Genomic DNA, 10,761 nt, shown 5'->3' with positions numbered 1-10,761 from the left:
ACTTCCATAGTGATACTGCCTCGGAAACCCAAGGAGGGGTCGCTATGAGTCGGGGCCGACTCGATGGCACATAACAACAACAACAACAACAACCAAAGGTTCACTGGTTCTAACCGAACAGCTGCCCCAGGGGAGAAACATGAGATAGTATGTGTTCCTAAAGATTTCAGCCTTGGAAACCCTATGGTCCAGTTCTACTCTACCCTATGTGTTCATTTACATTTAAAATTTATTTGATGACAATATGTTTGATTTTTGGTACACCTTTTTTTTTTTGGATCCACTTTGATTATAACAAATAGCCCTAGTGGTGCCTTGATACACAGCGTGGCTCCTAACCAAAAGGTATGCGGTATTATCCACCAGTCACTATGGGACATAAAGATGTAGCAGTATGCTTTCCTAAAAATTACAGCCTTGGAAACCAAATAGAGCAGTTATACTCTGTCTTATAGGGTTGCTGTAATTTGGAATGAATTTCACAGCAATGAATTTTCCTGATTTCATCAAGTATATAAAACCCCAAATGCAAATTCTCTGCCATCAAGTTGATTCCAACTCATAGTCACCCTATAGGGCTGAGTCTAATCATCCCTTAGGTTTTTAAGGTTGTAATATTTATGGGAGCAGACTGCCACATCTTTCTCCCATAGCATGGTTGGTGGATTTGATTTGCTGACATTTCTTTGAGCTGTCAAACTCTTAGCCACTGTACCACCAGGGATCTTTCATGAACTATACAAGGACAATAAATTTCTCAATAGTATTCTGTTATGTCATTCATCAAACAACTGGTTTTACACAAAAAATTTCAGACACATTAAAGGTGCTTGTTAATCACCTATGCTTTATGTTGTTGTTAGGTGCTACTGAGGCAGGTCCAATTCATAGCAACCTCATGTGCAGCAGAACAAACCACTGCCTGTCCTTGTGCCATCTTCACAATCCCTCCTAGGCTTGAGCCTATCATCACAGCTACTGTGTCAATAGTGATGTCTTAACCTCATCCTCTTTAAACTCACTGCCAAACAAAAATCACAGCTGCTATTTTTCTTTGCTTCAGAATTATCTGAAGAGTAGAAGTGCATGTCACATATTACTTGTACAAACCTTTTCAAAATTTGTCACCTGTGACAAAAGTATATCAGTAGGAACTGTAGCAAGGGGGTGGTGATTCTATTGTTGTTACACCTTTCTTAATACTTTGGCAAAAAAGTAGTACTTCTCCCTAATGTAGAGTTCATTGGATGAGAAAAGATTGAGCTTTTAGTTCAGAAAACAGGGAATTATTATCTAATTGTCTCCACTGTGAACTTCAGTAACAATTTTGAAAACATGTCTACCAGTTCTCTGCCAGTCATATCTCCTTCTAGAACAATGTGGAGAAAATGGTATAGTTTATTATATGATTACATGTTTGTCATGTTGTCACCATAATAAACACCATTTAAGATGTGTCTGACAATGTCAGCTTTCAGGAGAGGTTTTTAGATGACAATGCATTTTGAGATATAAAAGATCTAAACTGATCTATAGGTTAAACACTATTTCTATGATTTAGAATGAATTATTGATAAGGCTGTGAAGAGAAATTTATATTTTGCCTCCAATTTAGATTCTTAAATATCCTATAATTTGTTAATTTATTAGTTACAAAATTCAGAAAATTTTGAGGAAATCTTGACAGAAATTATAAAAGTCAATTTTTATTTTATTATTTTTTTAACAATAAGATAAAAGTTTGGAAAAAATCTTGTTTGAGAAATATTCTCAAAGTCATTCATACCTTATTTAATCACCAAAAAAAGCAGAATAATGATTATGATACTGTAATCGCAAGTACTCCTACTCACTTGTAGATGTGATTAACACCAAAGACCAGGTCATTATACAAAAATCATCATTATGGGAAAATGAAGGATAACCAGTTCAAATCACAAAATGTAGAATGACTATATCATTACATAATTGACAAATTTCATCATTACAAAACTGTCAAATTATGTCACTGCAATTTGAAGTACAAGTACTACTTTTTTTTTGCCAAAGCATTCAATTATATAACTGTGAAATTACCTTATTACATATTGGCAACCTACTGAGACTCATGGCCTAGCCAGCTTGATACATAATTTTAACTATCGTGGCCAGCATGACTCTTGCCTAGTACCTCAGCATTCCTTGTTGTCAGATGTATGTTTTTAATGAGCAAAATACTTGGATATTAGAGTTTTTACTATTGTTATACTCTAATATCCAAGTATTTTGCTCATTAAAAACATACATCTGACAACAAGGAATTTTTACTATTGTCATAGGAGCTCTGGTAGCATAGTGCATAAGACACTTGACTGCTAACCAGAAGGCTTGTGGTTTAAACCCCCCAGCCACTCCTCAGAAGGAAAATGGGGCTATCTATTTCCATAACGATACCACTTCGGAAACCCAAGGAGGGGTTACTATGAGTCGGTCTGACTCGATGGCACATAAGGAACAAAAAAAACAAATATTGTCATGGAAAAGAGACCTCTTGCCAAATTCACAATGAGCTCTGGTAGCATAGGGCCTAAGGCACTTGACTGATAACCATAAGGCTGGTGGTTCAAACCCACCAGCCACTCCTCAGAAGGAAGATTGGACAATCTATTTCTGTAGTGATACCACCTCGGAAACCCAAGGAAGGGTTGCTATGAGTCGGTGCTGACTCCATGGGACATAACAACAACAACCAAATTGGCAAAGAACATTCCTAAGTATAATTAACCTTATAAAGTGGACAAATAAAAATAAATTTTGGTGCAAATGGGCTGATTTTTTTTCTATAAATCCATCTAAATGCTCATTATTAGATGTTAAGACTTTATGATTTATATATAGTAAAAGCCTCATATTATAAAGCTGATAGCAAAGTTCTATTACTTGAGTGTGTTCAGTATTATATAACTTAATAAAAACAAACATAAAAATTGAAAAGTATGAAACAGAGTGTGAAATGACATATATAATTAGATATAGATATACCTAGATACATAAGTATATAGATGTATAAATATATTGGTATATAGTCACAGAGACACACAGACCAACAGATAGATGAGAGATAGATAGATAGATAGATAGATAGATAGATAGACAGATAGACAGATAGCTATGTTGCTATTGTTAGATATGTGTTGTTGCTGTTTTTAGGTATTGTCGAGTGGGTCTCAGCTCATAGCAGCCCTATAAGCATAGATCAAAACACTGCTTGCCTTTCCCCATCTTCATAATCATTGCTATCTTTGAGCCCATTGTTGCAGCCACTGTTTCAATCCATCTCATTGATGATCTTCCTGTTTTCCTCTTATATCTACATTGCCAAGAATCTCCAGGATCTGGAGAGGAATTACATGTGTACATGTGATGAAATATTATCATCTTCACTTCTAAGGAATCTTCTGGCCATACTTCTTCCAACACAGATTTTTATTTTTTTTTTCATTCTTCTGGTACTTCATAGCAAACTCAATATTCTTGCCAACACCATAACTCAAATATAGGTGATCCTTGAACAGCATGAGGGTCTTGGGTGCTGGCTACTCTCTCAGTGAAAAGTCTGTGTATAATTTTTGACTTCCAAAGACTTAACTGCTATTAGCTTACCATTGATTGGAAGCCTTATCTATAATATAAACAGTTGTTTAACCCAATTCTTGCCATACAGTTATTAGATTTTCACACGAAGGCACTCACACACATACAAAATAGGTAAATCTATTAACTACACAGCATGATGACCATTTCATATTTATTAAATGGAAGTGGATCATCATAAATTCTCTGGATTTGTCATCTTCACATTGAGTAAGTCAGGAAGGAGAAAAAAAAAGGTGTTGGTCATGCTATTTCAGGAATGACAGAGGAAGAAGAATTGGAGGAATTGTAAGGGAAGGCATTACAGGGAGATACACTCAGTTTAACTTTACAGAAATGCATTCTAATTTCTGTCTGACATTTTGATTTTTAATTTCTCTCAAACATTATATACAGTACCAATCCTTTTTCTACCACTTGCTTTAACGTTAGTGCCTTTGTAGAAGGATCCATGTCATGAAAGAAGTCAAGAGCAGTCTTGAATAATAAGAACCCTTCTGCCAGTCTAATGCCCATTGTTTTCTTGCACTGCTCCTTCTATGTCTTCTTCCTCATCATTTGACATCAATTCAGAAGCACTCATCTCTATCATGCTATCTTCTGTTAACTCCTGTGGTGCACTGTCTATTACCTCTTGGATTTCTCCAAGATCCAAATCTTGAAAAAAAAGAAAAAAAAAAAAATCCACATATAAGTGGACCAGCACAGTTCAAATCCATATTGTTTGAGGGTCAACTGTAAATCAATTCTTCTTTAGTCTTCCTTATTCACTGTCTAGCTTTCACATACATATGAGGCAATTGAAAATACCATGGTATAGTCAAGCACACTTTAGTCCTCAAAATGACGTCTTTGCTTTTTAACACATTAAAGAGGTCTTATGCAGCCAATTTGCCTAATGCAATATGTCATCTGATGTCTCAACTTCTGCTTCCATGGGTGTTGATTGTGGATCCAAATAATATGAAATCCTTGATAACTTCAGTATTTTCTCCACTTGTCATGATGTTGGTTAAGGATCAAAATATGAGAAATATTATTTCTTTATGTTGAGGTGCAATCCATACTGAAGGCTATCAACTTTGTTCTTCATCAGTAGGTGCTTCAAGTCCCCTTCACTTTCAGCAAGCCAAGTTGTGTCATCTTCATATCACAAGTTGTTAATGAGTCTTCTCCCAATGTTGATCCCATGTTCTTTTTCAGATAGTCCAGTTTCTTGAATTATTTTCTCATCATAAAGAATAAGTACGGTGAAAGGATACAACAGTGACACACACTTTTGTAATGTTAAACCACAAAGTACCCCCCATATTCTATTTGAACAACAGTTTATGTACAGGTTCAGTATGAGTACAATTAATGCTCTGGAATGCCCATTCTTTACAATGTTATCCATAATTTGTTATGACCCATATAGTTAAATGTCTTTTCATAATCAGTAAAGTACAGGTAAAATTCTTTCTGGGATGCTGTGCTTTCTGCCAAGATCCATTTGACACAGTAATGATATCCTTCATTCTAAGTTGTCTTCTGAATCTGGCTTGAATTTCTAGCAGTTCTGTGTTAATGGATTGCTTTTGAAGGAGATCTGATGGCATAGTGGACAAGGTACTTGATTGCTAGCCAGAAGTTTGGCAGTTCAAACCTACCAGCTGCTCCATGGGAGGAAGATAAGCCTTGGAAACCAAAATGGGGTCATATGATTTGGAATTGACTTGATGGAGTGAGTTAGAGGCATTTTGGGTACACATTTTGTGTTATTTTTTGTAAAATTTTACCTATTTGCAATATTAATGATATTGTTGAATAATTCCCTCATTCTATTGGATCACCATTCTTTGTAATGGGCACAAATATGGATCTCTTCTAGTAAGCTAGCCAGATAACTCTCTTCCAAATTTTCCAAATTTCTTGGCATTGACATATGAGCACTTTCAGAGTTGCATCCATTTGTTGAGACATCTCAATTGGTATCTGTGAATTTTTGGAGCCTTTTTTTTTTTAATATTTCAATATTATACCTGGAGACTTGAATTTTTTCTCCAATTCTTTCAATTTGAGAAATGCTGTGGTTGTTCTTCCCTTTTCATTTTTAACTCCAGGTCTTTGCAAATTTATTTATAATACTTTATTTTGGCTTCAGAAGACCTTCTTTAAAATCTGTTCAGTTCATTTCCTTCATCATTTTTTTTTTTTTTACATTTTCTTTAGCTGCTATACATTCAAGAGCAAGTTTCAGAGTCTCTGTTGATATCCATTTGATTTTTTCTTTCTTTCCTTTGTTTTTAATGTTCTTTTGCTTTTTTTATGTGTGACATCATTAATGTCATTCCACAACTTGTGTGGTCTTGGGACATTAGTGTTAAATTTATAAAATCTGTCCTTGAGATGGTGTCCAAATTCAGATGGGATATGTTCAAGGTCATATTTTTCCTCTTTGGACTTGATTTAATTTTCATCATCTTCAAGTTGAACTAGCTTACAACCAATTGATGGTCTATTGAGAACTTGACTCTTGGCCTTGTTCTACCTGATGATATTGAGTTTCTCCACAGTCTCTTTCCACAGATATAGTCAATATGATTCCTGTGTATTCTGTCCTTTGAGTTACATGTGTATAGTCACTACTGTATTTTCTGAAAAAAGATTTGCAGTGGGTGGTTGGTATCTATGATCTGTTGACCTTGTAAAATCTTTTATATGATATCCAGTGTCATTTCTATCCTGAAGGGTATATTTTCAAGTTACTGATCCTTCTTTGTTTCCCATTTTCACATTCTAATCACCAGTAATTATCAATATATCTTGATTACATGTTTGATAAATTTCAGACTGTTGAAATTAGTTTACACATTTCTCCAATTTCTTCTCCTTTCATATTAGTGATAAGTCAGTAACTTTGAATAAAATTCATATTAACTTGTCTTCTTTGTAGTCATATTGGTATTATGCTATCACTGATAGCATTGTACTTTAGGATAGATATTTAAAGCTTCTTTTTGGCCATGAATATGATGTTGTTCCTCTTCAATTTTCAGTCCCTGCATAGGAAACCATATGATTGTATTATTTAAAATGACCAGTATCAGTCCATTTGAGCACTAATGTCTGGTATATCAATCTTCAGCCATTCTACTTTGTTTTTACTGTATCTATTTTTAAAAAATTCAAACTTCATACATTCTATGTTCTGACTATTAATGAATGCTTGCACCTGTTTCTTCTCATGTTGAGTTGTACCACATCAGCAAATGAAAGTCCTGAAATCCATCCAAGTCATTAAAGTTGACTATACATTGATTGAGGAGGCAGCACTTCTCAGTAGTATTTTTAATACCTTGAAGTCTGAGTGGCTTATCTTCAGACACTATATCAATGTTCCAATGCTATTCATAAGATTTTTACTGACCAGTTTTTTTTTTTTTTTTTTTTCAGAAGTGGATATCCAGGTCCATTTTCCTAATGTAACTTAAGAAATGTGGAAATTATTGAACAATATCATTGATATTGCATGCAAGTAAAATCTTACTGAAGAGAATTCATAAACAATTGCAGCACTATATTAGCAGAGAACTTCTAGAAGTGCAAGGTGGATTCAGAAGAGGATGTGGAACAAGGAATATCATTGCTGATGTCAGATGGATCTGGGGTGGAAGCAAATAATACCAGAAAGATGTTTACTTTTGTTTTATTGACTATGCAAAGACATTTTATTGTGTGGATCATAACAAGTTGTGGATAACATTGAGAAGAATGGGAATTCCAGCACACTTAATGGTACTTATGAGGAATCTGTCCATAAACCAGGAGGCTGTCATTTGAGCAGAACAAGGGGATACTGCATGGTTTAAAATCAGGAAGAGAGAGTGTGAAGGTTGTATCATTTCACCATACTTATTCAATCTGTATGCTGAGCAAATAATCCTAGAAGATGGACTACATGAAGAAGAATGTGGCATCAGGATTGGGGTAAGTGTCATTAACAATCTGAGATAAGCAGATGACACAACTTTGCTCACTGAAAGTTAGAATGACCTGGAGTACTTACTGATGAAGATTAAAGAATACAGTCTGGAGTATGGATTACATCTCAACATAAAGAAAAGGCAAATCTTTACAACTGGGCCAGTAAGCAGCATCAGGATAAATGGAGAAAAGATGGAAGTTGTCAAAGATTTTATATTACTTGGATCCACAAACAACACCAATGGAAGCAGCAATCAAGACATCAAATTACATATTGCACGGGCAAGTCTGCTGCAGAAGATCTCTCTCAAGCACTGAAGAGCAAAGATGTTTCCTTGAAGACTAAGATTCACCTAATCCAAACCATGGTATTTTCAATAGCCTCATATGCATATGAGAGCTGGTCAATGAATAAGGAAGACTGAAGGAGGGTTAATGCTTTTGTGTTGTGGTGTTGGTGAAGAACACTGAAGTACCATGGACTGCCAGAGACCAAACAGATCTGTTCTAGACAAAGTGTAGCCAGAATGCTCCTTGGAAGCAAGACTGCCCAGACTTTGTTTCACCTACTTTGGTCATATTGTTAGAAGGTACCATTCCCTAGAGAATGGTTGATAAATGGAAGGTCAGGAAAAAAGTGGAAGACCCTCAACAAGATGGATTGACACAGTGGATGCAATGATGGGCTCAGGTATAGCAGGGGTTATGAGACTGATAAAGGATTAGGCAGTCTTTCGTTCTGTTATACATAGAGTTGCTGTGATTCGGAGAGGACTCCATGGCACCTAACAACAACAACCAATGAAACATGTTTATCATGGGTGACCCAGCTTGTACTTGAAATAGTGGTGACATATTTTCAACATCACAGTAACACACAAGCAACCACAATATTAAAGCATGGCAGATGAGTGATGGTTAAAAAAAAGAAAAAAAACCTCACTGCCACTGAGTTAATTCCGACTCACAGCAACCCCACCTTGGGTTTCTGAGGTGATATCTCTATGGAAGAAGATTGCCCAGGCTTCCTTCCAAGGAGTGGCTGGTGGGTTTGAACCATCACCCTTCTGGTTATCAAACAAATACCTTAGGCACTATGCCACCAGAGCTCCCATGAGTGATAGTATATACACACACATATACATATATATATGTATGTATATATACACACATGTGTGTATATATACATACATATATATATGTATATGTGTGTGTATATACTATCACTCATGGGAGCTCTGGTGGCATAGTGCCTAAGGTATTTGTTTGATAACCAGAAGGGTGATGGTTCAAACCCACCAGCCACTCCTTGGAAGGAAGCCTGGGCAATCTTCTTCCATAGAGATATCACCTCAGAAACCCAAGGTGGGGTTGCTGTGAGTCGGAATTAACTCAGTGGCAGTGAGGTTTTTTTTCTTTTTTTTAACCATCACTCATCTGCCATGCTTTAATATTGTGGTTGCTTGTGTGTTACTGTGATGTTGAAAATATGTCACCACTATTTCAAGTACAAGCTGGGTCACCCATGATAAACATGTTTCATTGGTTGTTGTTGTTAGGTGCCATGGAGTCCTCTCCGAATCACAGCAACTCTATGTATAACAGAACGAAAGACTGCCTAATCCTTTATCAGTCTCATAACCCCTGCTATACCTGAGCCCATCATTGCATCCACTGTGTCAATCCATCTTGTTGAGGGTCTTCCACTTTTTTCCTGACCTTCCATTTATCAACCATTCTCTAGGGAATGGTACCTTCTAACAATATGACCAAAGTAGGTGAAACAAAGTCTGGGCAGTCTTGCTTCCAAGGAGCATTCTGGCTACACTTTGTCTAGAACAGATCTGTTTGGTCTCTGGCAGTCCATGGTACTTCAGTGTTCTTCACCAACACCACAACACAAAAGCATTAACCCTCCTTCAGTCTTCCTTATTCATTGACCAGCTCTCATATGCATATGAGGCTATTGAAAATACCATGGTTTGGATTAGGTGAATCTTAGTCTTCAAGGAAACATCTTTGCTCTTCAGTGCTTGAGAGAGATCTTCTGCAGCAGACTTGCCCGTGCAATATGTAATTTGATGTCTTGATTGCTGCTTCCATTGGTGTTGTTTGTGGATCCAAGTAATATAAAATCTTTGACAACTTCCATCTTTTCTCCATTTATCCTGATGCTGCTTACTGGCCCAGTTGTAAAGATTTGCCTTTTCTTTATGTTGAGATGTAATCCATACTCCAGACTGTATTCTTTAATCTTCATCAGTAAGTACTCCAGGTCATTCTAACTTTCAGTGAGCAAAGTTGTGTCATCTGCTTATCTCAGATTGTTAATGACACTTACCCCAATCCTGATGCCACATTCTTCTTCATGTAGTCCATCTTCTAGGATTATTTGCTCAGCATACAGATTGAATAAGTATGGTGAAATGATACAACCTTCACACTCTCTCTTCCTGATTTTAAACCATGCAGTATCCCCTTGTTCTGCTCAAATGACAGCCTCCTGGTTTATGGACAGATTCCTCATAAGTACCATTAAGTGTGCTGGAATTCCCATTCTTCTCAATGTTATCCACAACTTGTTATGATCCACACAATAAAATGTCTTTGCATAGTCAATAAAACAAAAGTAAACATCTTTCTGGTATTATTTGCTTCCACCCCAGATCCATCTGACATCAGCAATGATATTCCTTGTTCCACATCCTCTTCTGAATCCACCTTGCACTTCTAGAAGTTCTCTGCTAATATAGTGCTGCAATTGTTTATGAATTCTCTTCAGTAAGATTTTACTTGCATGCAATATCAATGATATTGTTCAATAATTTCCACATTTCTTAAGTTACATTAGGAAAATGGACCTGGATATCCACTTCTGAAAAAAAAAAAAAAAAAAAACTGGTCAGTAAAAATCTTATGAATAGCATTGGAACATTGATATAGTGTCTGAAGATAAGCCACTCAGACTTCAAGGTATTAAAAATACTACTGAGAAGTGCTGCCTCCTCAATCAATGTATAGTCAACTTTAATGACTTGGATGGATTTCAGGACTTTCATTTGCTGATGTGGTACAACTCAACATGAGAAGAAACAGGTGCAAGCATTCATTAATAGTCAGAACATAGAATGTATGAAGTTTGAATTTTTTAAAAATAGATAC

The sequence above is a fragment of the Orycteropus afer genome, unplaced genomic scaffold, assembly GCF_000298275.1.
Source record: "Orycteropus afer afer isolate SDZICR_OR568_19922 unplaced genomic scaffold, OryAfe1.0 scaffold00328, whole genome shotgun sequence".
NCBI classification, from domain to species: Eukaryota; Metazoa; Chordata; class Mammalia; order Tubulidentata; family Orycteropodidae; genus Orycteropus; species Orycteropus afer.
The sequence above is the reverse complement of the archived record's forward strand: the minus strand, read 5'-3'. Positions refer to the sequence as shown.